Source organism: Callithrix jacchus, chromosome 7 (assembly GCF_049354715.1).
Source record: "Callithrix jacchus isolate 240 chromosome 7, calJac240_pri, whole genome shotgun sequence".
In the NCBI taxonomy this organism is placed as follows: domain Eukaryota; kingdom Metazoa; phylum Chordata; class Mammalia; order Primates; family Cebidae; genus Callithrix; species Callithrix jacchus.
This window is the reverse complement of record NC_133508.1, coordinates 130,146,169-130,173,334: the sequence shown is the minus strand read 5'-3', so window position 1 is coordinate 130,173,334 and position 27,166 is coordinate 130,146,169. Positions and strand designations below refer to the sequence as shown.

Sequence of the window (27,166 nt, the reverse complement as noted above, 5' to 3'; positions counted from 1 at the left end):
ATGTAAATCTTGGCATAAATGTCAGCACAGCCTGATGTTGCGGTCCTACAACCTTTCCAGCCCCATGCCTCACCACTCTGCCCTGACTGCTTCCTCTTCTCTTTGCTCTTGAATGTACTTTATGCTCCAGTCATTCCCAGCTACTCCCATTTTCTTGTGTTTTTTATGCTTTTGCTGTTGTGGTGCTCTGTGCTTAGAAATCCTTTCTTCCATCTATACTTGATAAAGCTTTACTTATCCTTCAAGATGCACTCCTTTCTCATATAGGAGCCTGTGTGTAAAACCTAATGTAAAAAAATTTGTTTTTTAATTTACCTCTTTTGGGAAGCTCCATGACAACCCCCCACTTTCACTGTTTTATACCCCTTCACTCCTTGAGGTGGCTGAGCAGTGTGAGCTCCTCTGTGTTCTCAAGTTCATGATTTTCTCCTTGTGCTGTTATAAATGTTTCCTCATCACTGTTCTCCTGTGAACTCCCAGAGGGCAGGAATTGTGTCTTTGAGCATTATGTCTACAGAATGTAGCATGGTGCTTGGTGTCTAGCAGAGACTGTAGTAAACATCTTCAATCCTTTGGTCAAATCATACCCTGATCTTCCTCTGGGGACCTGTCCACGTTGAGTCATGTCTTCTGTTGAGTGGTAGGTTTGGATGGGACTGACCTCATCCTACCTTCAGGAATAACTTCCTATAGCCACATTAGCCAATTACAGCAAGAGAGAAGAAAACATACTAAATTTTTGTAATGAAAAAAAAATTTTCTAAACAGGTACTTGTTATATAGCCAAGGCTGGAGTACAGTGCCAATTCACAGGCGAAATCCCACTACTGATTAGCATGGGAGTTTTGACCTGCTCCGTTTTGACTTGCTCTGTTTTGACCTGCTGTTTCTCCTGAGGCAACCAGAGAATAAACATTTTTTGGAAAGAAAAGCTTTCTTTCTGTTCTGTGGCAGCAATTAAAAGAGATGTGCTTTTAGCAGGGCATGGTAGCTCATGCCTGTAATCTCAGCACTTTGGGAGGCTGAGGTAGGCAGATCACTTGAGGTCAGGAGTTCAAGACCAGCCTGGCCAACATGGTGAACCCTGTCTCTACTAAAAATACAAAAATTAGCCAGGTGTGGTGGCATGCACCTGTAATCCCAGCTACTTGGGAGGCTGAAGCAGGAGAATCATCTGAACCCGAGAGACAGAGGTTACAGTGAACCTAGATCCCACCACTGTACTCCAGCCTGAAGGACAGAGCGAGACTCCATCTCAAAAAAAAAGTGGGGGGGGGGGATGTGGGATGTGTCTCTCTTTCCCTACATGATGTAGTATAAAGATAGTGTTTGTCTATTTTGCTAGCATGAGGAGGGTACATGGAGCTGCCTGAGGGCTATGCGTAAAAATGAAGCTGATACTCCAGAAGACAGGGCAGAGACACAGGTGAAACAGCATGTGCATGCTTGTATGTGTGCATTATTTAATTTAACAATCATGTGTTACATGCCAACTGCTGTTCTAAGTGCTTTATAAATATTAATTCATTTAGTCATAATCTTACAAAGTAGGTATTATTTTCTTAATTTTTTGATAGAGAAAAGTAGTGCACAGGAAGGCTGAGGTAACTTGCTTGAAGTCACACAGCTCATAAATGGGGATTTGAAGCTGTACTTAACCACCAATCCTATGCTACCTCTCATTGTACAAGGGCACCAAAAAGAGACTTAAAGCGCAGAGCTTTCTCTGAAGTCAAATACCTATTCGGGTGAATCCTTTCATCATTGTGTTTGATGACTTCTGACTGCTCTGTACCTGGCTGCAGAGTTAGGGAACCACTCAAAGCCCTGTGATTTGTTGCCCATGGTTAAGTAACACACAACCTGTGGCTGGGCATGGTGGCTTATGCTGTAATCCCAGCACTTTGGGAGGCTGAGGCAGGTGGATCACCTGAGGTCAGGAGTTTGAGACCAGCCTGACCAACATGGTGAAACCTCATCTATAATAAAAATACAAAATTAGCTGGGCATGGTGGTGCATGCCTGTAATCCCAGCTACTCAGGAGGTTGAGGCAGGAGAATCACTTGAACCTTGGAGGTGGAAGTTGTGGTGAGCCAAGATTGAGCCATTGCACTCTAGCCTGGGCAACAAGAGTGAAACTCTGTCTCAAAAAAAAAAAAGAAAAGAAAACCATAGCCTGTGATTTCTGAGCAAGCTTTTACATCAGAGCGGGATTTTTGAAATTAAATTAGTTAATTTTAATTTTTAATTTTTAAATTTTTTTTTTGAGATGGAATTTCACTCTTGTTGTCCAGGCTGGAGTACAATGGCGTTATCTCAGCTCACTGCAACCTCCACCTCCCAGGTTCGAGCAATTCTCCTGCCTTAGCCTCCTGAGTAGCTGGGATTACAGGCATGTGCCACCGTGCCTGGCTGATTTTGTATTTCTAGTAGAGATGGGGTTTCTCCATGTTGGTCGGGCTGGTCTTAAACTCCAAACCTCAGGTGATCCATCCGCCCCAGCCTCCCAAAGTGCTGGGATTATAGGCATAAGCCACTGCACCTGACCTAATTTTTATTTTTATTTATTTTTTTGAGACAGGTTCTCACTGTGTCGCCTAGGCTTGAGTACAGTGGTGCCATTATGGCTCACTGCAGCCTCAGTCTCCTGGGCTCAAGCAATTCTCCTGCCTCAGTCTCCCAAGTAGCTGGGACTACAAGCATGTGCCACCATGCACAGCTTTTTTTTGTTTTTGTTTTTAGAGACAGGGTCTCACTGTGTTGTCCAGGCTGATCTTGAACTCCTGGGCTCAAGCGATCCTCCTGCCTCAGCCTCCCGAAGTGTTGGGATTATAGGCATCAGCCAAAAAGCCAGATTTTAAAATGCTCCCTGCTCAGAAAAAGCTAGACTCTCTCTTCATGGGGTTTATTGGATCATGGAATATGAGGATTGGGAGGGGGCCCTTACAGATTATTCCCTCTAACCCTCTTAGTTACTAATGGGAAAACTGAGGCCAACAGGAGAACTATGGCTTCCTTAGGGTCAAAGAGAAAGTTAGGGATGTGCCAGGATTGGCACCCTTTCCAGGATGTCCAACTGTGGTTTGTAGCCCTTTCCATTTGAGACTTTCTAGAAGTCAGAATGTATAAGGCCAGGCTGAGTGTAGTGGTAAGGTTTGGGTCCTGCAGTATTGGAACAAGAAAGGAAAAGGCATAAGTCAGCTCACACATATAGCCATTAGCAGTATGGAAGCTCCAGTATCTGACCTTCCTACCTAGGATTATTCTGAGTGACACTCCCAGGAAACCCAGAGGTCTTGATAGGTATGTCATGATCACTTTGAGGCCTCATCTTCCTTGACTTCTCAGAAGTATTTGACACTGGTATCTATCACCTCTTCCAAACCATTTTTACTCTGAGGAGCATAACCTCTTGATTTTTTCCTACTCCTCTGGCTGTTCTTCCTCTGTCACCATGGATTCTTCTGCCTGATTTTAATGGCTGGTGTCCATCCCAAACACTCTATTTTTCTTTGCCATATTTTTCCTGTATGATATCTATTCTCTTGGTTTTAATGATTTATATGCTGGTATGTCCCAAATTTATATTTCCTTCTTGTCTCTCTTTTTTTTTTTAACTGAGTCTCCCTCTGTTACCCAGGCTGGAGTGCAGTGTCACGATCTTGGCTCACTGCAACCTCTGCCTCCTGGGTTCAAGAGATTCTCCTGCCTAAGCCTCCTGAGTAGCTGGAACTACAGGCACGTGACACCATGCCCAGCTGATTTTTGTATTTTTAGTAGAGACAGAATTTCACCGTGTTAGCCAGGATGGTCTCTGTCTCCTGACTTTGTGATCTGCCTGCCTCGGCCTCCAAAATGTTGGAATTACAGGTGTGAGCCACCATACCTGGCCCTTATTGCCTGTTTTTTTTTAAATTTTTTGCATTTTTTTAAATTGCATTTTAGGTTTTGGGGTACATGTGAAGAACATGCAAGATAGTTGCATAGGTAGACACTTGGCAGTGTGATTTGCTGCCTTCCTCCCCTTCACCTATATCTGGCATTTCTCCCCATGCTATCTCTCCCCAACTCCCCACCCTCCGCTGTCCCTCCTCCATTTCCCCCCAACAGACCCCAGTGTGATGCTCCCCTCCCTGTGTCCAAGTGTTCTCATTGTTCAACACCCGCCTATGAGTGAGAACATGCGGTGTTTGATTTTCTGTTCTTGTGTCAGTTTGCTGAGAATGATGGTTTCCAGGTTCATCCATGTGCCTACAAAGGACACAAACTCGTTTTTGATGGTTGCATAATAATCCATGGTGTACATGTGCCACATTTTCCCTGTCCAGTCTATCATCGATGGGCATTTGGGTTGGGTCCAGGTCTTTGCTATTGTAAACAGTGCTGCAATGAACATTCGTGTGCATGTGTCCTTATAGTAGAACGATTTATAATCCTTTGGATATATGCCCAGTAATGGCATTGCTGGGTCAAATGGAACTTCTATTTCTAGGTCCTTGAGGAATTGCCACACTGTCTTCCACAATGGTTGAACTGATTTACACTCCCACCAACAGTGTAAAAGTGTTCCTATTTCTCCACATCCTCTCCAGCATCTGTTGTCTCCAGATTTTTTAATGATCACCATTCTAACTGGCGTGAGATGGTATCTCAATGTAGTTTTGATTTGCATTTCTCTAATCACCAGTGATGAGCATTTTTTCATGTTTGTTGGCCTCATGTATGTCTTCTTTTGTAAAGTTCATATCCTTTGCCCACTTTTAAATAGGCTAGTTTTTTTTTCTTGTCAATCTGTTTTAGTTCTTTGTAAATTCTGGATATCAGCCCTTTGTCAGATGGGTAAACTGCAAAAATTTTTTCCCATTCTGTTGGTTGCCGATTCACTCTAATGACTGTTTCTTTTGCCATGCAGAAGCTGTGGAATTTGATTAGGTCCCATTTGTCTATTTTGGCTTTTGTTGCCAATGCTTTTGGTGTTTTGGTCATGAAGTCCTTGCCTACTCCTATGTCCTGAATGGTTTTGCCTAGATTTTCTTCTAGGGTTTTTATGGTGTTAGGTCTTATGTTTAAGTCTTTACTCCATCTGGAGTTAATTTTAGTGTAAGGTGTCAGGAAGGAGTCCAGTTTCTACTTTCTGCACATGGCTAGCCGGTTTTCCCAACACCATTTATTTAACAGGGAATCCTTTCCCCATTGCTTGTTTTTGTCAGGTTTGTCAAAGATCAGATGGTTGTAGATGTTTTGTGTTGCCTCTGAGGCCTCTGTTCTGTTCCATTGGTCTATATCTCTGTTTTGGTACCAGTACCATGCTGTTTTGATTACTGTAGCCTTGTAGTATAGTTTGAAGTCCAGTAGTGTGATGCCTCCCGCTTTGTTCTTTTTGCTTAGAATTGACTTGGCTATGCGGGGCTATTCTCTTTTGGTTCCATATGAAGTTTAAGGTGGTTTTTTCCAGTTCTGTGAAGAAGGTCATTGGTAGTTTGATGGGGATAGCATTGAATCTGTAAGTTACTTTGGGCAGTATGGCCATTTTCACAATATTGATTCTTCCTAACCATGAACATGGAATGTTTCTCCATCTGTTTATGTCCTCTCTTATTTCATTGAGCAGTGGTTTGTAGTTCTCCTTGTAGAGGTCCTTTACATTCCTTGTTAGTTGTATTCCTAGGTATTTTATTCTCTTTGTAGCAATTGTGAATGGCAGTTCATTCTTGATTTGCCTCTCTTTAAGTCTGTTATTGGTGTATAGGAATGCTTGTGATTTTTGCACATTGATTTTGTATCCTGAGACTTTGCTGAAGTTACTTATCAGTTTCAGGAGATTTTGAGCTGAGATGATGGGGTCTTCTAGATATACAATCATGTCGTCTGCAAATAGAGACAAATTTGGCTTCCTTCTTTTCTATTTGAATACATTTTATTTCTTTTTCTTGCCTGATTGCTCTGGCTAGAACTTCCAGTACTATATTGAATAGGAGTGGTGAGAGAAGGCATCCTTGTCCAGTGCCAGATTTCAAAGGGAATGCTTCCAGGTTTTGCCCATTCAGTATGATATTGGCCGTTGGTTTGTTGTAAATAGCTTTTACTATTTTGGGATATATTCCATCAATACCTAGTTTATTGAAGGTTTTGAGCATAAAGGGCTGTTGAATTTTGTTAACGGCCTTCTCTGCATCAATTGAGATAATCATATGGTTTTTGTCTTTGGTTCTGTTTATGTGGTGAATTACATTTATAGGCTTGCGTAAGTTGAACCAAACTTGCATCCCCGTGATGAAGCCTACTTGATCATGGTGGATAAGCTTTTTGATGTGCTGTTGCAATCGGCTTGCCAGTATTTTATTGAAGATTTTTGCATCTATGTTCATCATGGATATTGGCCTGAAGTTTTCTTTTCTTGTTGAGTCTCTGCCGGGTTTTGGTATCAGGATGATGTTGGTCTTATAAAATGATTTGGGAATGATTCCCTCTTTTTGGTTTATTTGGAATAATTTCAGAAGGAATGGTACCAGCTCCTCTTTGTGTGTCTGGTAGAATTTGGCTGTGAACCCGTCTGGACCTGGGCTTTTTTTGTGTGGTAGGCTCTTAATTGCTGCCTCGACTTCAGATCTTGTTATTGGTCTATTCAGGGTTTTGACTTTTTCCTGGTTTAGGCTTGGGAGGATTCAAGTGTCCAGGAATTCATCCGTTTCTTCCAGGTTTACTAGTTTATGTGCATAGAGTTGTTTGTAATATTCTCTGATGATGGTTTGAATTTCTGTGGAATCTGTGGTGATTTCCCCTTTATCATTTTTTATTGCATCTATTTAGTTTTTCTCTTTTTTTTTTAATCAGTCTAGCTAGTGGTTTGTCTATTTTGTTGATCTTTTCAAAAAACCAGCTCTTGGATTTATTGATTTTTTTGAAGGGTTTTTGTGTCTCCATCTCCTTCAGTTCAGCTCTGATCTTAGTTATTTCTTGTCTTCTGCTAGGTTTTAAGTTTTTTTGATCTTGCTCCTCTAGCTCTTTCAATTTTGACGATAGGGTGTCAATTTTGGATCTCTCCATTCTCCTCATATGGGCACTTATTGCTATATATTTTCCTCTAGAGACTGCTTTAAATGTGTCCCAGAGATTCTGGTATGTTGTGTCTTCATTTTTGTTGGTTTCGAAGAACTTCTTTATTTCTTCCTTCATTTCATTGTTTATCTAGTCAACATTCAAGAGCCAGTTGTTTAGTTTCCATGAAGCTGTGTGGTTCTGAGTTAGTTTCTCAATTCTGAGATCTAACTTGATTGCACTGTGGTCTGAGAGACTGTTTGTTATGATTTCCATTTTTTTGCATTTGCTGAGGAGTGATTTACTTCCAATTATGTGGTCAATTTTAGAGTAGGTGTGATGTGGTGCTGAGAAGAATATATATTCTGTGGATTTGGGATGGAGAGTTCTGTAAATGTCTATTAGGTTTGCTTGCTCCAGGTCTGAGTTCAAGTCCTGGATATCCTTGTTAATTTTCTATCTGGTTGATTTGTCTAATATTGACAGTGGGGTGTTAAGGTCTCCCACTATTATTGTCTAAGTCTCTTTGTAAGTCATTAAGAACTTGCCTTATATATCTGGGTGCTGCTGTATTGGGTGCATATATATTTAGGATCATTAGCTCTTCTTGTTTCATCAATCCTTTTACCATTATGTAATGTCCTTCTTTGTCTCTTTTGATCTTTGTTGCTTTAAAGTCTATTTTATCAAAAATGAGAATTGCAACTCCTGCTTTTTTTTGCTCTCCATTTGCTTGGTAAATCTTCCTCCATCCCTTTATTTTGAGCCTTTGTGTATCCTTGCATGTGAGATGGGTTTCCTGGATACAGCACATGGATGGGTTTTGGATTTTTATCCAATTTGCCTGTCTGTGTCTTTTGATTGGGGCATTTAGTCCATTTACATTTCGGGTTAATATTGTTATGTGTGAATTTGCTACTGCCCTTTTGATGCTAGTTGGCTGTTTTGCCCGTTAATTGATGCAGATTCTTCATTTTGTTTATGCTCTTTACCGTTTGGTATGTTTTTGGAGTGGCTGGTACTAGTTGTTCCTTTCTATGTGTAGTGCCTCTTTCAGGAGCTCTTGTAAAGCAGGCCTGGTGGTGACAAAATCTCTGAGTACTTACTTGTTCACAAAGGATTTTATTTTTCCTTCACTTATGAAGCTTACTTTGGCTGAATATGAAATTCTGGGTTGAAAGTTCTTTTCTTTAAGGATGTTGAATACTGGCCCCCACTCTCTTCTGGCTTGTAGGATTTCTGCTGAGAGATCTGCTGTGAGTCTGATGGGCTTCCCTTTGTGGGTAACCTGACCTTTCTCTCTGGCTGCCCTTTTTCTCCTTCATTTCAACCCTGGTGAATCTGATGATTATGTGCCTTGGGGTTCCTCTTCTTGAGGAATATCTTTGTGGTGTTCTCTGTATTTCCTGGACTTGAATATTGGTCTGCCTTGCTAGGTTGGGGAAGTTTTCTTGGATAATATCCTGAAGAGTATTTTCCAGCTTGCATTCATTCTCTTCATCACTTTCAGGTACACCTATCAAACGTAGATTAGGTCTTTTCACATAGTCTCATATTTCTTGGAGACTTTGTTCATGCCTTTTTATGCTTTTTTCTCTAATCTTGCCTTCTTGTTTTATTTTATTAAGTTGATCTTCGACCTCTGATATCCTTTCTTCTGTTTGGTCAATTTGGCTGTTGAAACTTGTGCATGCTTCACGAAGTTCTCGTATTGTGTTTTTCAGCTACATCAATTCACTCATATTCCTCTAAGTTGTCTATTCTCGTTAGCATTTCATCAAATCTTTTTTCAAGGTTCTTAGTTTCTTTGCATTGGGTTTGAATACATTCTTTTAGCTTACAAGAGTTTCTCATTACCCACCTTCTGAAGTCTGATACTGTCATTTCATTGTACTCATTCTCCATCCAGCCTTGTTCCCTTGCTGGTGAGGAGTTGTGATCCCTTGTAGGAGGAGAGGTGTTCTAGTTTTGGGTGTTTTTCTCCTTTTTGTGCTGGTTTCTTCCCATCTTTGTGGATTTATCCACCTGTCGTCTTTGTAGTTGCTGATTTTCAGATTGGGTCTCTGAGTGGACGTCCAGTTTGTTGATGATGAAGTTATTTCTGTTTCTTAGTTTTCCTTCTAACAGTCTGGCCCCTCTGCTGCAGGACTGCTGAGGTCCACTCCAGGCCCTGCTTGCCTGGGGATCACCTGCAGCAGCTGCAGAACAGTAAGGGTTGCTACCAGTTTCTTCTTCTGCTATCTTTGTCCCAGAATGGTGCCCTCCAAATGTCAGTCTGATCAGTCCTTTGTGAGGTGACTCTTTGGATATACAGGGGTCAGGGAGCTGCTTGAGGATACAGTCTGGCTTTTATAGGAGCTCAAGTGCTGAGCTGTGAGCTCCATTGTTTGTTTAGAGCTGCTGGGCAGGAACATTTAAGTCTGTTGCAGCAGAACTCATAAACCCCTTTTTTCCCTCAGGTGCTCTGTCCCAGGGAATTAGGGCTTTATTTATGAGTTTCCGTTGTGCTGCTGCCTTTTTTTTCAAGGCTGCCCTGCCTAGCAAGGAGGCAGCCTAGTCACTGTCTGCCTGCAGAGGCTCTGCTGAGCTGCTGTGGGCTCCGCCCTGCTGCTGTGTGAACTTCCCTGCAGTCCTGTTTATATGGGTGTGGTTAGAATTGCCTCGGCAATGGTGGCCCACCTCTGTAATGGCAGACTCTGTCTGTTTTGGCAGGTTGCCTCAGAAACAACGGGCTGCCTCAGCAATGGCGGACTACCTCCATAGGGGTGGAGTGCTTTGGTAATGGCAGACGCCCCTCCCCCACAGAGCTGCACTGTCCCGGGTTCAGCTGTGCTTGCCATGAAACTCTCAACTCAGAGCATTTCCAATTGCTGTTTTTTGTTTGTTTGTTTGTTTTTTGTTTTTGTGGGTTGGGGCCCACCGAGCCTGATCACCTGGCTCCCTGCCTCAGAGCCTTTTTTTAAAGTTGAATGGTTGACTCTCTCCCAGGTGTTCTAGTCGCCTGCTGAAAAGGTGCTGGGATCTGTGTGATTTCCCATGCGGTGACCCACTTCACTGGCTGAAACAACGGTGCTGAGATTTGTGGCACTTTTTTGCCCTGGAATCTCCTGGCCCGGCTCCGTGTTTGAGTCCTCTGTTTAATCAGATGAATGGGCGACTCTGCCTTCTCAGAGCTCCAAGTTACCAGCTGGGTATCTCATGAGCATCTCAGCTCCCACAGGGGCAAAACTGCTCTCATTATTTCTACCCTTCCTAACTCGGACCTGTTTTCTCTCATGGTCTGTGTCTCAGTAAAGGTACCACCACCTACACAGCTGTACAATCTTGAAGCTCTTGACTTTTCCTTCTCCTGACCCCCATAGCCAGCTCTCTGGTTTAAGACACCTTCATCTGCTGGGCATGGTGGCTCACACCTGTAATCCTAGCACTTTGGGAGGCTGAGGTCAGTGGATCACGAGATCAAGAGTTTGAGGCCAGCCTGGCCAACATGGTGAAACCCTGTCTCTACTAAAAATACGAAAAAAAAAAAAAAAAAAAAGACTCCTTCATCATCTGCCATAGCCTTATAACTGGATCTCCCTCTTTCAGACTTACCCCCACTCCAACTTTTTCTACACATTGCATCCAAAATTAACTTTTTATTATTTTTTAAAAAGTCGATTTTTTTTTTTGAGGTGGAGTCTCACTCTGTCACCCAGGCTGGAAGGCAATGGTGCAATCTTGGCTCACTGCAACCTCCACCTCCCAGATTTAAGCAATTCTTCTGCCTCAGCCTCCTGGGTAGCTGGGACTACAGGCACCTGCCACCACACCTGGCTATCTTTTGTATTTTTAGTAGAGACGGGGTTTTACCATGTTGGCAAGGCTGGTCTTGAACTCCTGACCTCAAGTGATCTGCCTGCCTCACCACCCAAAGTGCTGGGATTACAGGTGTGAACCACTGTGCCAGGCCAATATTTTTAAATTATAAAATTGATACATGCTTGTAACAATTTCAAACAATGTGGTAATGTATAATGTGAAAATTGAAGGATTCCCTTGCCTCCTGTTCTCAACTTAATTGTAGTGAACAGTTTGATCTATTGTCCATCAGTCTCTTTCTATGCTTACCCAAACAAATATTAATTGGGCATCTACTATAGGCAATGTGCCACTTTATTTTCCAGCAATGCAGAAGTGCCCATGTTTCTTTGCACATGCCAGGCTCTAGGTCTCCTCCTTGATTTTGCTCATGCTTTCCCCCTCACCTTCCCTCCTCTAGCCAATATCTGTCTGTCATTTAAGACTCATCTCATGTGTTGCTTCCTCATAGAGGCTCCCAGACCCAATAGGTAGGTCCTCCTTCACCAAAGTCACTGCATTCTTATACAGCATTATTATGAGCTCTTTTATGCTGGTGTCTCTCACTGTGGTAGAGCTTCATGAGGAACAGACTGCTTTATTCTCCTTGGTATTTCCTTCACTTAGCATAAGTCCTAGCATAGCGTGCTCAATCTGGGTGACTGAATAATTGTGGCTCTTTTTTACTGTGGAGAGTCTTCTTCCAAAATGCAAGTGCCTTGGACTGGGAGGAAGTTGATCTAAGAGGACAGCACTATGAAGCTTCCTGACAGTCAGTACAAAGCAAAAGTAAGAAACAAGATGGATGAGTGCTGAAGAATAGGAGAAAGGACCCGAGAGTAAGGAAAAAAGCCTGATTGCCACACAACAGCAGGGCGGAGCCTCGACAGCCAAACAGTGGCTAGTCTGCCTTCTAGCTGGGCAGGACACCTGATCGGACATCCAAAAATAAAGCCCAAACCCCTCAACACAGAGCATTTGAGAAAAAAAAAAAAAAAAAAAAAAGGGGTTTTTAATGAGCTCTGTTGCAGCAGAATAAAACATAGCAGCCTAACAGCCCTGAATGAACAACAGAGTGCACAGCTCAGCAATTAAACCCCTATAAAGTACAAACTGTCTCCTCAAGCAGCTCCCTGACCCCTCTATATCCAAAAGACTGACATTAGGCAGGCATCATCCTGGGACAAAGAGAGCAGAAAAAGAAACTGGTAGCATCCCTCGCTGTGCCACAGCTACTAGAGGTGCACCCCAGACAAGCAGGGTCTGGAGCGGACCTCAGCAGTCGTACAGCGAAGGGGCTAGACTGGTAGAAGGAAAACCAAGCAACAGAAATACTTCATCATCAACATTCTGGGTGTCCACTCAGAGACCCAAACGAAAAGTCAGCAACTACGCAGACGACCAGCGGACAAATCCACAAAGATGGGAAGAAACCAGCGCAAAAAGGAGGAAAACACCCGAAACCAGAACACCTCGCCTCCTAGAAAGGACCAAAACTCCTCACCAGCAAGGGAGCAAAGCTGGACGGAGAATGACTGTGACGAAATGACGGAATTAGACTTCAGAAGATGGATAATGAGAAACTTTTGTGAGCTAAAAGATCATGTATTAAATCAATGCAAAGAAACTAAGAACCTTGAAAAAAGATTTGAAAAAAGATTCGAGGAAATGATAACAAGAATGGATACCTTAGAGAGGAATATGAATGAACTAAAGGAGCTGAAAAACACAATACGAGAACTTCGCGAAGCAAACACAAGTTTCAATAGCCGAATTGACCAAGCAGAAGAAAGAATATCTGAAGTCGAAGACCAACTCAATGAAATAAAACGAGAAACCAAGATCAGAGAAAAAAGCGCAAAAAGGAATGAACAAAGTCTCCAAGAAATGTGGGACTATGTGAAAAGACCTAACCTACGTTTGATAGGTGTACCAGAAGGGGACGAAGAGAATGAATCCAAGCTGGAAAATACTCTTCAGGACATCATCCAGGAAAATTTCCCCCACCTAGCAAGACAAGCCAACACTCAATTGCAGGAAATACAGAGAACACCACAAAGATATTCCTCAAGAAGAGCAACCCCAAGGCACATAATCGTCAGATTCAACAGGGTTGAAATAAAGGAGAGAATACTAAGGGCAGCCAGAGAGAAAGGTCGGGTCACCCACAAAGGGAAGCCCATCAGACTCCCAGCAGATCTCTCGGCAGAAACACTACAAGCCAGAAGAGAGTGGGGGCCAATATTCAACATTCTTAAAGAAAAGAACTTTCAACCCAGAATTTCATATCCAGCCAAACTGAGCTTCAGAAGTGAAGGAAGAATAAAATCCTTTGCGAACAAGCAAGTACTCAGAGATTTTGTCACCACCAGGCCTGCTTTACAAGAGCTCCTAAAAGAGGCACTACACATAGAAAGGATCAATCAGTACCAGCCATTCCAAAATCACACTGAATGCTAAAGAGCTTCAACATAATGAAGAATCTACAACAACTAACAGGCAAAACAGCCACTTAGCATCAAAATGGCAGTATCAAATTCACACATAACAATATTAACCCTAAATGTAAATGGACTAAATGCACCAATCAAAAGACACAGACTGGCAAATTGGATAAAAATCCAAAACCCATCAGTGTGCTGTATCCAGGAAACCCATCTCACAGGCAAGGATACACAAAGGCTCAAAATAAAGGGATGGAGGAAGATTTACCAAGCTAATGGAAAGCAAAAAAAAAGCAGGAGTTGCAATTCTCATCTCTGATAAAATAGACTTTAAAGCAACAAAGATCAAAAGAGACAAAGAAGGCCATTACATAATGGTAAAAGGATCGATACAACAAGAAGAGCTAACGATCCTAAACATATATGGACCCAACACAGGAGCACCCAGATACATAAGGCAAGTTCTTAATGACTTACAAAAGGACTTAGACTCCCACACAATAATAGTGGGAGACTTTAACACTCCACTGTCAATACTAGACAGATCAACCAGACAGAAAATCAACAAGGATATCCAGGGCTTGAACTCAGACCTGGAGCAAGCAAACCTGGTGGACATTTACAGAACTCTCCACCCCAAATCCACAGAATACACATTCTTCTCAGCACCACATCACACCTACTCTAAAATTGACCACATAATTGGAAGTAAAGCACTGCTCAACAAATGCAAAACAACTGAAATCATAACAAACAGCCTCTCAGACCATAGTGCAATCAAGTTAGAACTCAGAATTCAGAAACCGACCCAGAACCGCACAGCTTCATGGAAACTGAACAACTGGCTCTTGAATGTTGACTGGGTAAACAACGAAATGAAGGCAGAAATAAAGAAGTTCTTCGAAACCAATGAGAACGAAGACACAACGTGCCAGAACCTCTGGGACACATTTAAAGCAGTCTCTAGAGGAAAGTATATAGCAATAAGTGCCCATATGAGGAGAATGGAGAGATCCAAAATTGACACCCTATCGTCAAAATTGAAAGAGCTAGAGGAGCAAGATCAAAAAAACTCAAAACCCAGCAGAAGACAAGAAATTACTAAGATCAGAGCTGAGCTGAAGGAGATTGAGACACGAAAAACCCTTCAAAAAATCAATAAATCCAAGAGCTGGTTTTTTTAAAAGATAAACAAAATAGACAGACCGCTAGCCAGATTGATTAAAAATAAAAGAGAGAACAACCAAATAGATGCAATAAAAAATGATAAAGGGGAAATCACCACAGATTCCACAGAAATTCAAACCATCATCAGAGAATATTACAAACAACTATATGCGCATAAACTAGTAAACCTGGAAGAAATGGATGAATTCCTGGACTCCTGTGTCCTCCCAAGCCTAAACCAGGAGGAAGCTGAAACTATGAATAGACCAATAACAAGGTCTGAAATCGAGGCAGCAATTAAGAGCCTACCTCACAAAAAAAAGCCCAGGTCCAGACGGGTTCACAGCCGAATTCTACCAGACACACAAGGAGGAGCTGGTACCATTCCTTCTAAAACTATTTCAAACAATCCAAAAAGAGGGAATCCTTCCCAAATCATTTTATGAGACCAACATCATCCTGATACCAAAACCCGGCAGAGACCCAACGAGAAAAGAAAACTTCAGGCCAATATCCATGATGAACATAGATGCAAAAATCTTCAATAAAATATTGGCAAGCCGATTGCAACAGCAAATCAAAAAACTTATTCATCATGATCAAGTAGGATTCATCCCGGGGATGCAAGGCTGGTTCAACATACGCAAGTCTATCAACGTAATTCACCACATAAACAGAACCAAAAACAAAAACCACATGATTATCTCAATTGACGCAGAGAAGGCATTTGACAAAATTCAACAGCCCTTTATGCTAAAAACCCTCAATAAACTCGGTATCGATGGAACGTATCTCAAAGTAATAAAAGCTATTTATGACAAACCAACAGCCAATATCATACTGAATGGGCAAAAACTGGAAGCATTCCCTTTGAAATCTGGCACTAGACAAGGATGCCCTCTCTCACCACTCCTATTCAATATAGTACTGGAAGTTCTAGCCAGAGCAATCAGGCAAGGAAAAGAAATAAAGGGTATTCAAATAGGAAAGGTGGAAGCCAAATTGTCTCTATTTGCAGACGACATGATAGTATACCTAGAAGACCCCACTGCCTCAGCCCAAAAACTCCTGAAACTGATAAACAACTTCAGCAAAGTCTCAGGATATAAAATCAATGTGCAAAAATCACAAGCATTCGTCTACACCAATAACAGACTTAAAGAAAGCCAAATCAAGAGCGAACTGCCATTCGCAATTGCTACAAAAAGAATAAAATACCTTGGAATACAACTCACAAGGAACGTAAGGGACCTCTTCAAGGAGAACTACAAACCACTGCTCAACGAAATCAGAGAGGACACAAACAGATGGAGAAACATTCCATGTTCATGGTTAGGAAGAATTAATATGAAAATGGCTATACTGCCCAAAGTAATTTACAGAATCAACGCTATCCCCATCAAGCTACCATTGACTTTCTTCACAGAACTGGAAAAAACCACCATGAACTTCATATGGAACCAAAAGAGAGCCCGCATAGCCAAGTCAATTCTAAGCAAAAAGAACACAGCGGGGGGCATCACACTACCGGATTTCAAACTATACTACAAGGCTACAGTAATCAAAACAGCATGGTACTGGTACCAAAACAGAGATATAGACCAATGGAACAAAACAGAGGCACCGGAGGCAACACAACATACATACAACTATACAATCTTTGATAAACCTGACAAAAACAAGCAATGGGGCAAGGATTCCATGTTTAACAAATGGTGTTGGGAAAACTGGCTAGCCATGTGCAGAAAGCAGAAACTGGACCCCTTCCTGACACCTTACACTAAAATTAACTCCAGATGGATTAAAGACTTAAACATAAGATCTGGCACCATAAAAACCCTAGAAGGAAATCTAGGCAAAACTATCCAGGACATAGGAGTAGGCAAGGACTTCATGAACAAAACACCAAAAGCATTGGCAACAAAAGCCAAAATAGACAAATGGGACCTAATCAAACTCCACAGCTTCTGCACGGCAAAAGAAACAGTCACTAGAGTGGATTGGCAACCAACAGAATGGGAAAAAATTTTCGCAGTCTACCCATCTGACAAAGGGCTGATATCCAGAATTTACAAAGAACTCAAGCAGATTTACAGGAAAAAAACAAACAAGCCCATCCAAAAGTGGGCAAAGGATATGAACAGATACTTTACGAAAGAAGACATATATGAGGCCAACAATCATATGAAAAAATGCTCATCGTCACTGGTCATCAGAGAGATGCAAATCAAAACCACATTGAGATACCATCTCACGCCAGTTAGAATGGCGATCATTAAAAAATCTGGAGACAACAGATGCTGGAGAGGATGTGGAGAAAAAGGAACACTTTTACACTGTTGGTGGGAGTGTAAATTAGTTCAACCATTGTGGAAGACAGTGTGGCGATTCCTCAAGGCCTTAGAAATAGAAATTCCATTTGACCCAGCAATCCCATTACTGGGTATATATCCAAAAGACTATAAATCGTTCTACTATAAGGACACATGTACACGAATGTTCATTGCAGCACTGTTTACAATAGCAAAGACCTGGAATCAACCCAAATGCCCATTGATAATAGACTGGATTGGAAAAATGTGGCACATATACACCATGGAATATTATGCAGCAATCAGAAATGATGAGTTCGTGTCGTTTGTAGGGACATGGATGAATCTGGAGAACATCATCCTCAGCAAACTGACACAAGAACAGAAAATGAAACACCGCATATTCTCACTCATAGGTGGGTGATGAAAAATGAGAACACATGGACACAGAAAGGGGAGTACTAAACACTGGGGTCTATTGGGGGGAAAAGGGGAGGGCCAGTGGGAGGGGGAGGTGGGGAGGGATAGCCTGGGGAGAAATGCCAAATGTGGGTGAAGGGGAGAAGAAAAGAAAAGCACACTGTCATGTGAGTACCTACGCAACTGTCTTGCATGCTCTGCTCATGTACCCCAAAACCTATAATCCAATAAAAAATTAAAAAAAAAAAAGACCACTAGATAGTGCATGGAGTATGCAGGGGTTGGAGACAGGCAAAGTGAGAGTAGAAGGATCAGCTACAAGGGTTTTTAATAATCCAAGCAAGAGATGTCTCGAGTGGAAGCAGTGAGGATGGAGAGAAGTGGATTGATTTTGGAGGTATTTTTTCTTATAGAACAGTCAGGCTTGCCATGCCTTGACTTAATTAATGAATGAGTCCACAATGCATCATTACTAAAATGGGGTAATCCAGAGGAGAAAGGTCAGTGTGTGCTGTGGAAGTTAAGGAAGGCTTTCTGGGCGAGGCAGAATGAGAGCTGGGCTTGAGAGATGAGCTAACTACGGCTGGAAAAAAGTGAAACAGTAGGGATCTGATCTTAAAATCAATGAGATAGGAATGAGCTCCCATGTGTTTGGGGGATCTTGAGGAACCTGCCTGCCAATTTGGTGTGGGTATTGGTTGTTGAGGAACAAGCAGGATGACAGAATAGGGTGAGACGGGGAGAGCCTAGATGTAGTAGATTTGGAAAGCCCAGAAGAGTGAACATTGTACCTCCCCTCTACTTAATCCCCAGAAAGCTGTACCATAGGCTTCCTATCAAGCTGACTGACATTGAGCCCTTTCTCCAAGTTTATGTTTGTACCCAGACATTCACCTTATTACCTCCCAAGAGAGGTCCAGTGTGATCACTGACTGCTCAATGACTGGTGGGTCAGTGGGCTGGGAACTGGAACAGGTCCTTGTCACATTCACCATCCCTGGAAGATATGGCAACACCTAACTATAAATGCCTCAGATAACAAGTAAAGTATCCCATAAACTCTGAGCTATGGACGCATCAGTCCATCTCTGCCAAAGGTGGTGAGTTTTTGCCAGAACCAAATGGGAAGCACCTCCAGGGCTGCCTGTCCAACCAACCACCCCCAAAGCAGCAACAGCAACTCCTCTTCCTCTTCCTCCTCCTCCTCCTCCTCCTCCTCCTTCCTCCCACCCCACCCCTTGCCCAGCAGGCTGGCAGCCCAGCCTTTCTTGTCTCCACCAAGGAAGGTGTGTATTCCACAACTCCACGAAAGGACCCCTCTATGCCTGGAGAGGAGACCTGGATTTTAAAATGCCAGACTCTTTAAGAGACCCCATTGAGGTGGTCAAGCTTACATTTCCAGGCCCTGTCACCTCTGTGAGTATAACAGGTACATCCTGCCATGTGCTTCTAGCTCAACTGTGAGCTCTACAAAGGCAGGTATGATGCTATCTCATACCTGCTTGTCCCCAGCAGCTGACATAGTGAGTGTTTAGAATATATTTATTGAACAAATTAACAAATGATTGAACATGATATGAACTTAGGGATTGGACACAAAAACTGCTCAGTGCCTACGTAGCTTCTCTGGAAGTCTGCTCACCACCTCCATGGAAACAACAGTTGCCTTTTACTCAGTTGTGTGTAACAGTGGTAGGCACATTTCCCACATTAGCTCTTTTAATATTCACAACATCCACCTTTTATGGGGAGCATTCTTATCTGCATTTTACTGATGAGGAAACTGAAGGTAAGACAAGTTAAGGTCGCACTGCTAGCAAGAAGCAGAGCCAGGACTCCCATTCAAGGCTCACTGACCCCAAAGCCATAGAGTGCTTCTGTGGGCAAAGTCACTGGAGTCTTCCACCTGCCACTGGGATGGCAATACAGCAACCCTTTAGCTCCCCCTCCCACCTTGGCAGGAAGCCGTTTATCAGATTAACAACCGGCCTGCTCCCCACAGCAGCAACCAGGGCTCTGAGGAAACAGAATTGGGCTGGGCTCAGCCTTCTGTGGGGGTCAAGGACACACAAGGATCTCCCCCTTCCCAGCAGGAGATCCTAATGTATCCTTCAACATCAATGTCAATATGAAAGAATAGGAGCTACATAGAATATGGAGACAGACAGACATGAGTTTGAGTCCTGACAGGCTTTCTGCCCTTGGGCAAGCAGCATAGCCTCTCAAGTCTCAGTTCCTTCAGCTGAAGAATGGTTTCATGACATCTTGGGGGTTACCTTCAGCAATAAATGAGATGGCATGTTTAAGCAGCTCACTCCACAACTGGCACCTAGCAGTGCTTTCAAACAAGTTTTCCTTTCCTCTCAAATAAATAGGGCAACCATTATTGGTCCCGCTTCTCAGATGCACAAACTGAAGTACCAATAGATTGAGTGGCCTACAGCTAGGAGAAGGATGCCATCCCCTAACTCACAAGCCAAAGCTCTTTCTGCTACTTTTTATTTGGCTCCTCAAAAGCAAAAACAGGTTGTTCTCCCCAAAACTGCTGACTTTGCCTTGAATATGTAGTGGTCTTCTTTCTTTCTCCTTGCTCCCCTCCCCCATATTCTTATTTTGCCAGTCTCTTTGCTCACAACTCAGACTGATCATCATAAAGCAATAGAAAGGGGCATGGGCAGAATGGGAGGTAAATATAGTCCTCTCCACAAGCAAGACAAGCCCTCCCTGTTGGTGCAGTCATGACTCACCCCAGGCCTTTTATGAGGGCCAGATGCTGAGCATGTCTGAATTGCTTAGAATTGCTTCGTCTTCACTGTGTTCTGGTTGTGGGGAGAGGAACAACCAACATCTATATATATTTATACATTTACCAGGAAATGTGTTTATATTGTTTTCCAATCAGGTTTTACCACAAGCTGGGAGTTCCACACCTAAAGAGTAGGCCAAACCCAGCCCATTGTCAACAGAGAAAAGTACATCTCAAACATAAAAGATTTCAAATCAAAATGGATATTAGAAGAGCATGATTCTTGTCATTGTCAAACAGCCGGAGTTGTCTTCAACAGCTGACAGAGTAAGTAGTAGTTGTTTTGAGGCTCAGACTTCATCCTGGATACCTTAGGAGCAAGGCAATGAAAGCTTCCAAGGAAGGAAAGCATCTCTTTATAGCCTGCAACTGCTTGACATTCAAGCCTTTGGAAATCCCTAGTGTGGCCACTGACCACTGAGAGCCCATCCCTGAGTTGGCCTACAAGGCAGTAGCCCTGCTTCAACCTGTCTGTTGTTCTGGGGCCACAGCTTGGGTGTTCTCTAAGACAACTTGAACCCAGAGCTCTGGATCTTGGACCCCTCACATCCAGATATTGTTACTTTCTTTTTTTCTTTTTTCTTAAAAAAATTTTTTTTTGTCACTCAGGCTGGGGTGCACTAGCATGATCACAGCTCACTGCAACCTTGAACTCCTGGGCTCAAGCAATCCTCTGCCTCAGCCTCTCAATTAGCGGGAACTACAGCCATGCACCACCCTGCCCAGCTCATTTCCAATTTTTTTGTAGACAGGGTTTTACCATGTTTCCCAGGCTAGTCTCGAAGTCCTGGTCTCAAGGGATCCTCCTGCCTCAGCCTCCCAAAGTTCAGGGTTTACAGGCGTGAGTCACTGCACCCAGCCTAGACATTACATTCTGTAATCTTCAGTCAATATCCAAAATATAACCCTTCTCATTTGTTCTTTCTCACATTCTCAATGCCACACTATTATGTGCCCTCTCCCAAATACCAGCTGCTCTCTTTCCCTGCAAGGCTTTCTGCTGTCCTCATTCCATGGCAAATCAATCCCCTTTGTCCTTCATCTTCCTACAGAATGCTCTCTTCTCATCTTGGCCTCCCTAAGTCCTGGTCATCCCCCAGTCACAGGTGTGACTATCAGCTATCTGTAGTGATGACTTTTTATTCTCTTACACCTGTGTATCTACCTGAGTCAGCAGATTAGGCCTGCAGGTAGGGTCAGTGTTCTCACACACTCCTGTGCTCCTCTAGATCATTACTTTCCTCCCCCAGGGAATCGCCTTAGGGATCACACCATCTGGCTACACCAGCTTCCCTGTATTTTGTGTCTCCTGCCATATTCCTGGAGTCCAGTGTGCAGGAGGAGGACTCTCCCAGGCCACGCCTTGCCCTCCTTATATTGAATGACCCTCATCTCCCTTCCATATCCATCACCCACTGCCACAGCCACAGCCACATTATCGGGTTTTTAATCCCTCTGAGATCACTAGTCAGTTGATCCCTCCTCCTTCTCCCAGCCTATCATCCCCCAAACAGGATTCTCTCCTTTCCAACCTAGCTTAAACTATTATCTCACCCATACCCTCCATGCCTGGTACCAATATTCTGCTGCTCCCCAACCTCCTGCACCATGTTCCATTTGCCTTCTCCTTTCTGCACTGGTAGCAGGGAGCCAGACCGGGAGATTCCTGGGCAGAAAAGCACCACGAATCTCAACACTGCTGTTTCAGCCAGCGCAGTGGGTCACCGCAGGGGAAATTACACAGATTCCGGCAGCTTTTTAGCAGGCGACTGGGAGAGAGTCAACTGTTCAACTAAAAAAAAAAAAAGAAGAAGTAGAGGCTCTTAGACAGGGAGCCAGGTGATCAAGCTCAGTTGGTCCCACCCCCACAAAAAAACAGCAATTGGAAGCACCGAGGATTGAGAGTTTCACAGCAAGCACAGCTGAACCCGGGAAGGTCCAGCTCTGTGGGGGAGGGCATCCACTGAAGGAAAACTAAGAAACAGAAAAAAACTTCACCACCAACAAGCTGGACGTCCACTCAGAGACCTAATCTGAAAGTTAGCAATTACAAAGATGACAAGTGGATAAATTCACAAAGATGGGAAGAAACTAGTGCAAAAAGGCTGAAAACACCCGAAATCAGAATGTCTCTCCTTCTACAGGGGATCACAGCTACTCATCAGCAACAGAACAAGGCCTGATGGAGAATAAGTGTGATGAATTGACAGAATCAGGCTTCAGAAGGTGGATAATAAGAAACTTCTGTGAGCTAAAAGAACATGTTATAACCCAATGTAAAGAAACTAAGAACCTTGAAAAATGGATTGACAAAATGCTAACCAGGATAAACAATTTAGAGAGGAAAATAAGTGAATTAATGGAGCTGAAAAACACAATACGAAAACTTCGCAAAGTATGCACAAGTTTTAGCAGTCAAATTGATCAAGCAGAAGAAAGGATATCAGAGGTCGAAGACCAACTTAATGAAATAAAATGAGAAGACAAGTTTAGAGAAAAAAGGGTAAAAAGGAATGAGCAAAGTCTCCAAGAAATATGGGACTATGTGAAAAGACCTAATCTACATTTGATAGGTGTACCTGAATGTGACAAAGAGAATGAATCCAAGCTGGAAAATATTCTTCAGGATATTATCCAGGAAAACTTTCCCAACCTAGCACGGCAGGATAATACTCAACTCCAGGTAATACAGAGAACACCACGAAGATATTCCTCAAGAAAAGCAACCCTAAGGTACATAATTGTTAGATTCACCAGGGTTGAAATGAAGGAGAAAATAACTAAGGGCAGCTAGAAAGAAAGGTCAGGTTACCCACAAAGGGAAGCCTATCAGACTTACAGCAGATCTCTCAGCAGAAACCCTACAAGCCAGAAGAGAGTGGGGGCCAATATTCAACAACCTCAAAGAAAAGAACTTTCAACCCAGAATTTCATATCCAGCCAAACTAAGCTTCATAAGGGAAGGAAAAATAAAATTTTTTGTGAAAAAGCGAGTACTCAGAGATTTCATCATCACCAGGCCTGCTTTACAAGAGCTTTTGAAAGAAGCATTACACATAGAAAGGAACCAGTATCAACCATTCCAAAAACATACCTAAAGGTAAAGAGTATCACCATGATGAAGAATCTACATCAACTAATGGGCAAAACAACCAGCTGGCATTAAAAGGCAGTATTAAACTCACATATATCAATATCAATCCTAAATTTAAATGGACTAAATGCCCCAATCAAAAGACACAGACAGGCAAATTGGATAAAAAGCCAAAACCCATTGGTATGCTGCATCCAGACCCATCTCACATGCAAGGATACACAAAGACTCAAAACAAAAAAAGGATGAAGATTTACTAACCAAATGGAGAGAGAAAAAAAAAAAGTAGGAGTTGCAATTCTCGTCTCTGATAAAATAGACTTTAAAGCAACAAAGACCAGAGAGCGAGGAAAAAGATGGCGGCAGTGGCGGTTGGGAGTGCTGGTGGGAGCTGCGTGTCCAGCGGGATGGACCTGAATTGCGTCCCTGAAATAGCTGACACACTAGGGGCTGTGGCCAAGCAGGGGTTTGATTTCCTCTGAATGCCTGTCTTCCATCCACGTTTCAAGAGGGAATTCATTCAGGAACCTGCTAAGAATCAACCGGGCCCCCAGACACGATCAGACCTACTGCTGTCAGGAAGGGACTGGAATACACTAATTGTGGGAAAGCTTTCTCCATGGATTTTTCCAGACTCAAAAGTGGAGAAGATTTGCAGAAACTCCGAGGCACCCATGTTACAGGAGCTGAATTTTGGTGCATATTTGGGTCTTCCAGCTTTCCTGCTGCCCCTTAATCAGGAAGATAACACCAATCTGGCCAGAGTTTTGACCAACCACATCCACACTGGCCCCCACTCTTCCATGTTCTGGATGCGGGTACCATTGGTGGCACCAGAAGACCTGAGAGATGATATAATTGAGAATGCACCAATTACACACACACAGGAGTACAGTGGGGAGGAGAAGACATGGATGTGGTGGCACAACTTCCAGACTTTGTGTGACTACAGCAAGAGGATTGCAGTGGCTCTTGAAATTGGGGCTGACCTCCCATCTAATCATGTCATTGATCGCTGGCTTGGGGAGCCCATCAAAGCAGCCATTCTCCCCACCAGCATTTTCCTGACCAATAAGAAGGGATTTCCTATTCTTTCTAAGATGCACCAGAGGCTCATCTTCCGGCTCCTTAAGTTGGAGGTGCAGTTCATTATCACAGGCACCAACCACCACTCAGAGAAGGAGTTCTGCTCCTACCTCCAATACTTGGAATACTTAAGCCAAAACCGTCCTCCACCTACTGCCTATGAACTCTTTGCTAAGGGCTATGAAGACTATCTGCAGTCTCTGCTTCAGCCACTGATGGGCAATCTGGAATCTCAGACATGTGAAGTGTTTGAAAAGGACCCCATCAAATACTCTCAGTACCGGAAGGCCATCTATAAATGTCTGCTAGACCAAGTACCAGAAGAGGAGAAGGATACCAATGTCCAGGTATTGATGGTGCTGGGAGCAGGACAGGGTCCCCTGGTGAACGCTTCCCTGTGGGCAGCCAAGCAGGCTGACCAGCGGATAAAGCTGTATGCCGTGGAGAAAAACCCAAATGCTGTGGTGACGCTAGAGAACTGGCAGTTTGAAGAATGGGGAAGCCAGGTGACTGTAGTCTCATCAGACATGAGGGAATGGGTGGCTCCAGAAAAAGCAGACATCATTGTCAGTGAACTTCTGGGCTCATTTGCTGACAGTGAGTTGTCACCTGAATGCCTGGATGGAGCCCAGCACTTCCTAAAAGATGATGGTGTGAGCATCCCTGGGGAGTATACTTCCTTCCTGGCTCCCATCTCCTCCTCCAAACTGTACAATGAGGTCCGAGCCTATAGGGAGAAGGATCATGACCCTGAGGCACAGTTTGAGATGCCTTATGTGGTATGGCTGCACAACTTTCACCAGCTATCTGCACCCCAGCCCTGTTTCACCTTCAGCCATCCCAACAGAGATCCTATGATTGACAACAACCGCTATTGTACCTTGGAGTTTCCTGTGGAAGTGAACACAGTACTGCATGGCTTTGCTGGCTACTTTGAAACTGTGCTTTATCAGGACATCACTCTGAGTATCCATCCAGAGACTCACTCTCCTGGAATGTTCTCATGGTTTCCCATTCTCTTCCCTATTAAGCAGCCCATAACGGTGCATGAAGGCCAGACCATCTGTGTGCGTTTCTGGCAATGCACCAATTCCAAGAAGGTGTGGTATGAGTGGGCTGTGACAACACCCATTTGTTCTGCTATTCACAACCCCACAGGCTGCTCATATACCATTGGCCTCTAGCCCTGCATGCAAGTGCCCAGAGCCTTGGAAGCAGCTTCAGGTTCTGCTCCTGTAGCACAGAAGGTGCAGTACATCTATGGGCTGTGATTCCCCTTGCCCATTAGAGAGAAGTGTTTCAATCTGCTTTCCTGCCTTACATCAAGGTGGGCAAGGGATTATAATTAATTGCAGGACTCAAGCCACCAATCTGAAGACTTCAGGCCAGGGGGTGAGGAATTAGTATTGGATTTGAAGCTATGCACAGCCTCAAGAGCTCCCTGGAATATCCCTGAGAACATGGGATTTGAACAGAATTTCAGCCCTTCTCTGTTCTTGTTTTGATGGTTTTGTGTAAGAGGAAATAGAAATAAAGTTATAGCCCTTTCCTGCACTTAAAAAAAAAAAAAGCAACAAAGACCAAAAGAGACAAAGAACATTACATAACGGTAAAAGAATCAATGCAACAAGAAGACTTAACGATCTTAAATATATATGTACCCAATACAGGAGCACCCAGATACATAAGGCAAGTTCTTAATGACTTACAAAGAGACTTAGACTCCCACACAATAATAGTGGGAGACTTTAACACTATATTGTCAATATTAGACAGATCAATGGGACAGAAAATTAATAAGGATATCCAAGACTTGAACTCAGACCTGGAACAAGTAAACTTAATAAACATTTACAGAACTGTCCACCCCAAATCCATGAAACATACATTTTTCTCAGTATCACATCACACCTATTCTAAAAGTAACCACAAAATTGGAAGTAAATCACTCCTCAGCAATTGCATAGCATTTCACAGGTTTAAATGAAATATTGGTTGGCTTGTTTGTTATCTTCCTCCCTTATTCCTTCCTGTCTTCACTGTTAAGCACACTTATTGGCATAAAAGAGGTTTTTAATATCCATTTTTAGACTGCATTCTAGCCTGGGCAATAGAGCAAGATTTCTGTTCTCTCTCCCTCTTTCTCTTCCTCTTTCTTTCTTTCATTCTTAAAAAAAAGAGAGAGAGAGAGAGAAATAGATCAGTAAAATAAAATAGAAAATCCACAATCAATAGAGTAAAACAATAAAAGTTACCATGATGCACATGAAAGTCCAATTTATTAGGAAAGAAAGTTGACTTTTTTTATGATGTACAGTGTGATCTTTTGATATACATTGTGAAATGGCAAAATCGAGCTAATTAGCATACTTATTACCTCACATACTTATCATTTGTTTTTGTAATGAGAATATTTAAAACCGCCACACTTAGTCATTTTCAAGAATACAGGCCATGGCTAGATGTGGTGGCTCACACCTGTAATCCCAGCACTTTGGGAGGCCGAGCCACGAGGATTGCTTGAGTCAAGGAGTTAGAGACCAGCCTGGGCAACTCAGCAAGACCCTGTCTCTAGTTAAAATTTAAATTTAAAAAAAGACACTTATAGCCAGGCACGGTGGCTCACACCTGTAATCCCAGCATTTTGGTAGGCCAAGGCGGGCAGATCACCTAAGATCAGAGCTCGAGACTAGCCTGGCCAACATGGTGAAATCCCGTCTCTACTAAAAATACAAAAATTAGCTGGGCTTGGTGGCAGGCACCTGTAATCTCAGCTACTCAGGAGGCTGAGACAGGAGAATCGTTTGAACCCAGGAGGCAGAGGTTGCAGTGAGATAAGATCACGCCACTGCATTCCAGCCTGGGTGAGAGGAGCAAAACTCCATCTCAAAAAAAAAGAGAAAGAGAGAAGAAGGGAAATAGAAGTGGGGAGGTAACCAGCAAATGCCCCCTACACAG

The 27,166-nt window shown here is 43.1% G+C and overlaps 1 protein-coding gene, 1 long non-coding RNA gene and 1 pseudogene across 3 annotated transcripts in view; 2 read left to right on the top strand and 1 right to left on the bottom strand.

Moving 5' to 3' along the window:
* Positions 1 to 27,166, bottom strand: part of RPAP2 (RNA polymerase II associated protein 2) — a 152,794-nt gene that overhangs the window by 8,322 nt on the left and 117,306 nt on the right. The window lies entirely within an intron of this gene.
* LOC144577048 (uncharacterized) overlaps positions 20,180 to 27,166 on the top strand; it is a 66,811-nt gene continuing 59,824 nt past the window's right edge. The window contains exon 1 of the long non-coding RNA XR_013520267.1: positions 20,180 to 20,295. This is a non-coding gene — a long non-coding RNA (uncharacterized LOC144577048). The remainder of the gene's footprint in view (positions 20,296 to 27,166) is intronic.
* Positions 20,595 to 25,782, top strand: LOC100386759 (protein arginine N-methyltransferase 5 pseudogene; annotated as a pseudogene). Its single transcript, XR_013520266.1, has one exon. The product of XR_013520266.1 is annotated as a protein arginine N-methyltransferase 5 pseudogene (transcript).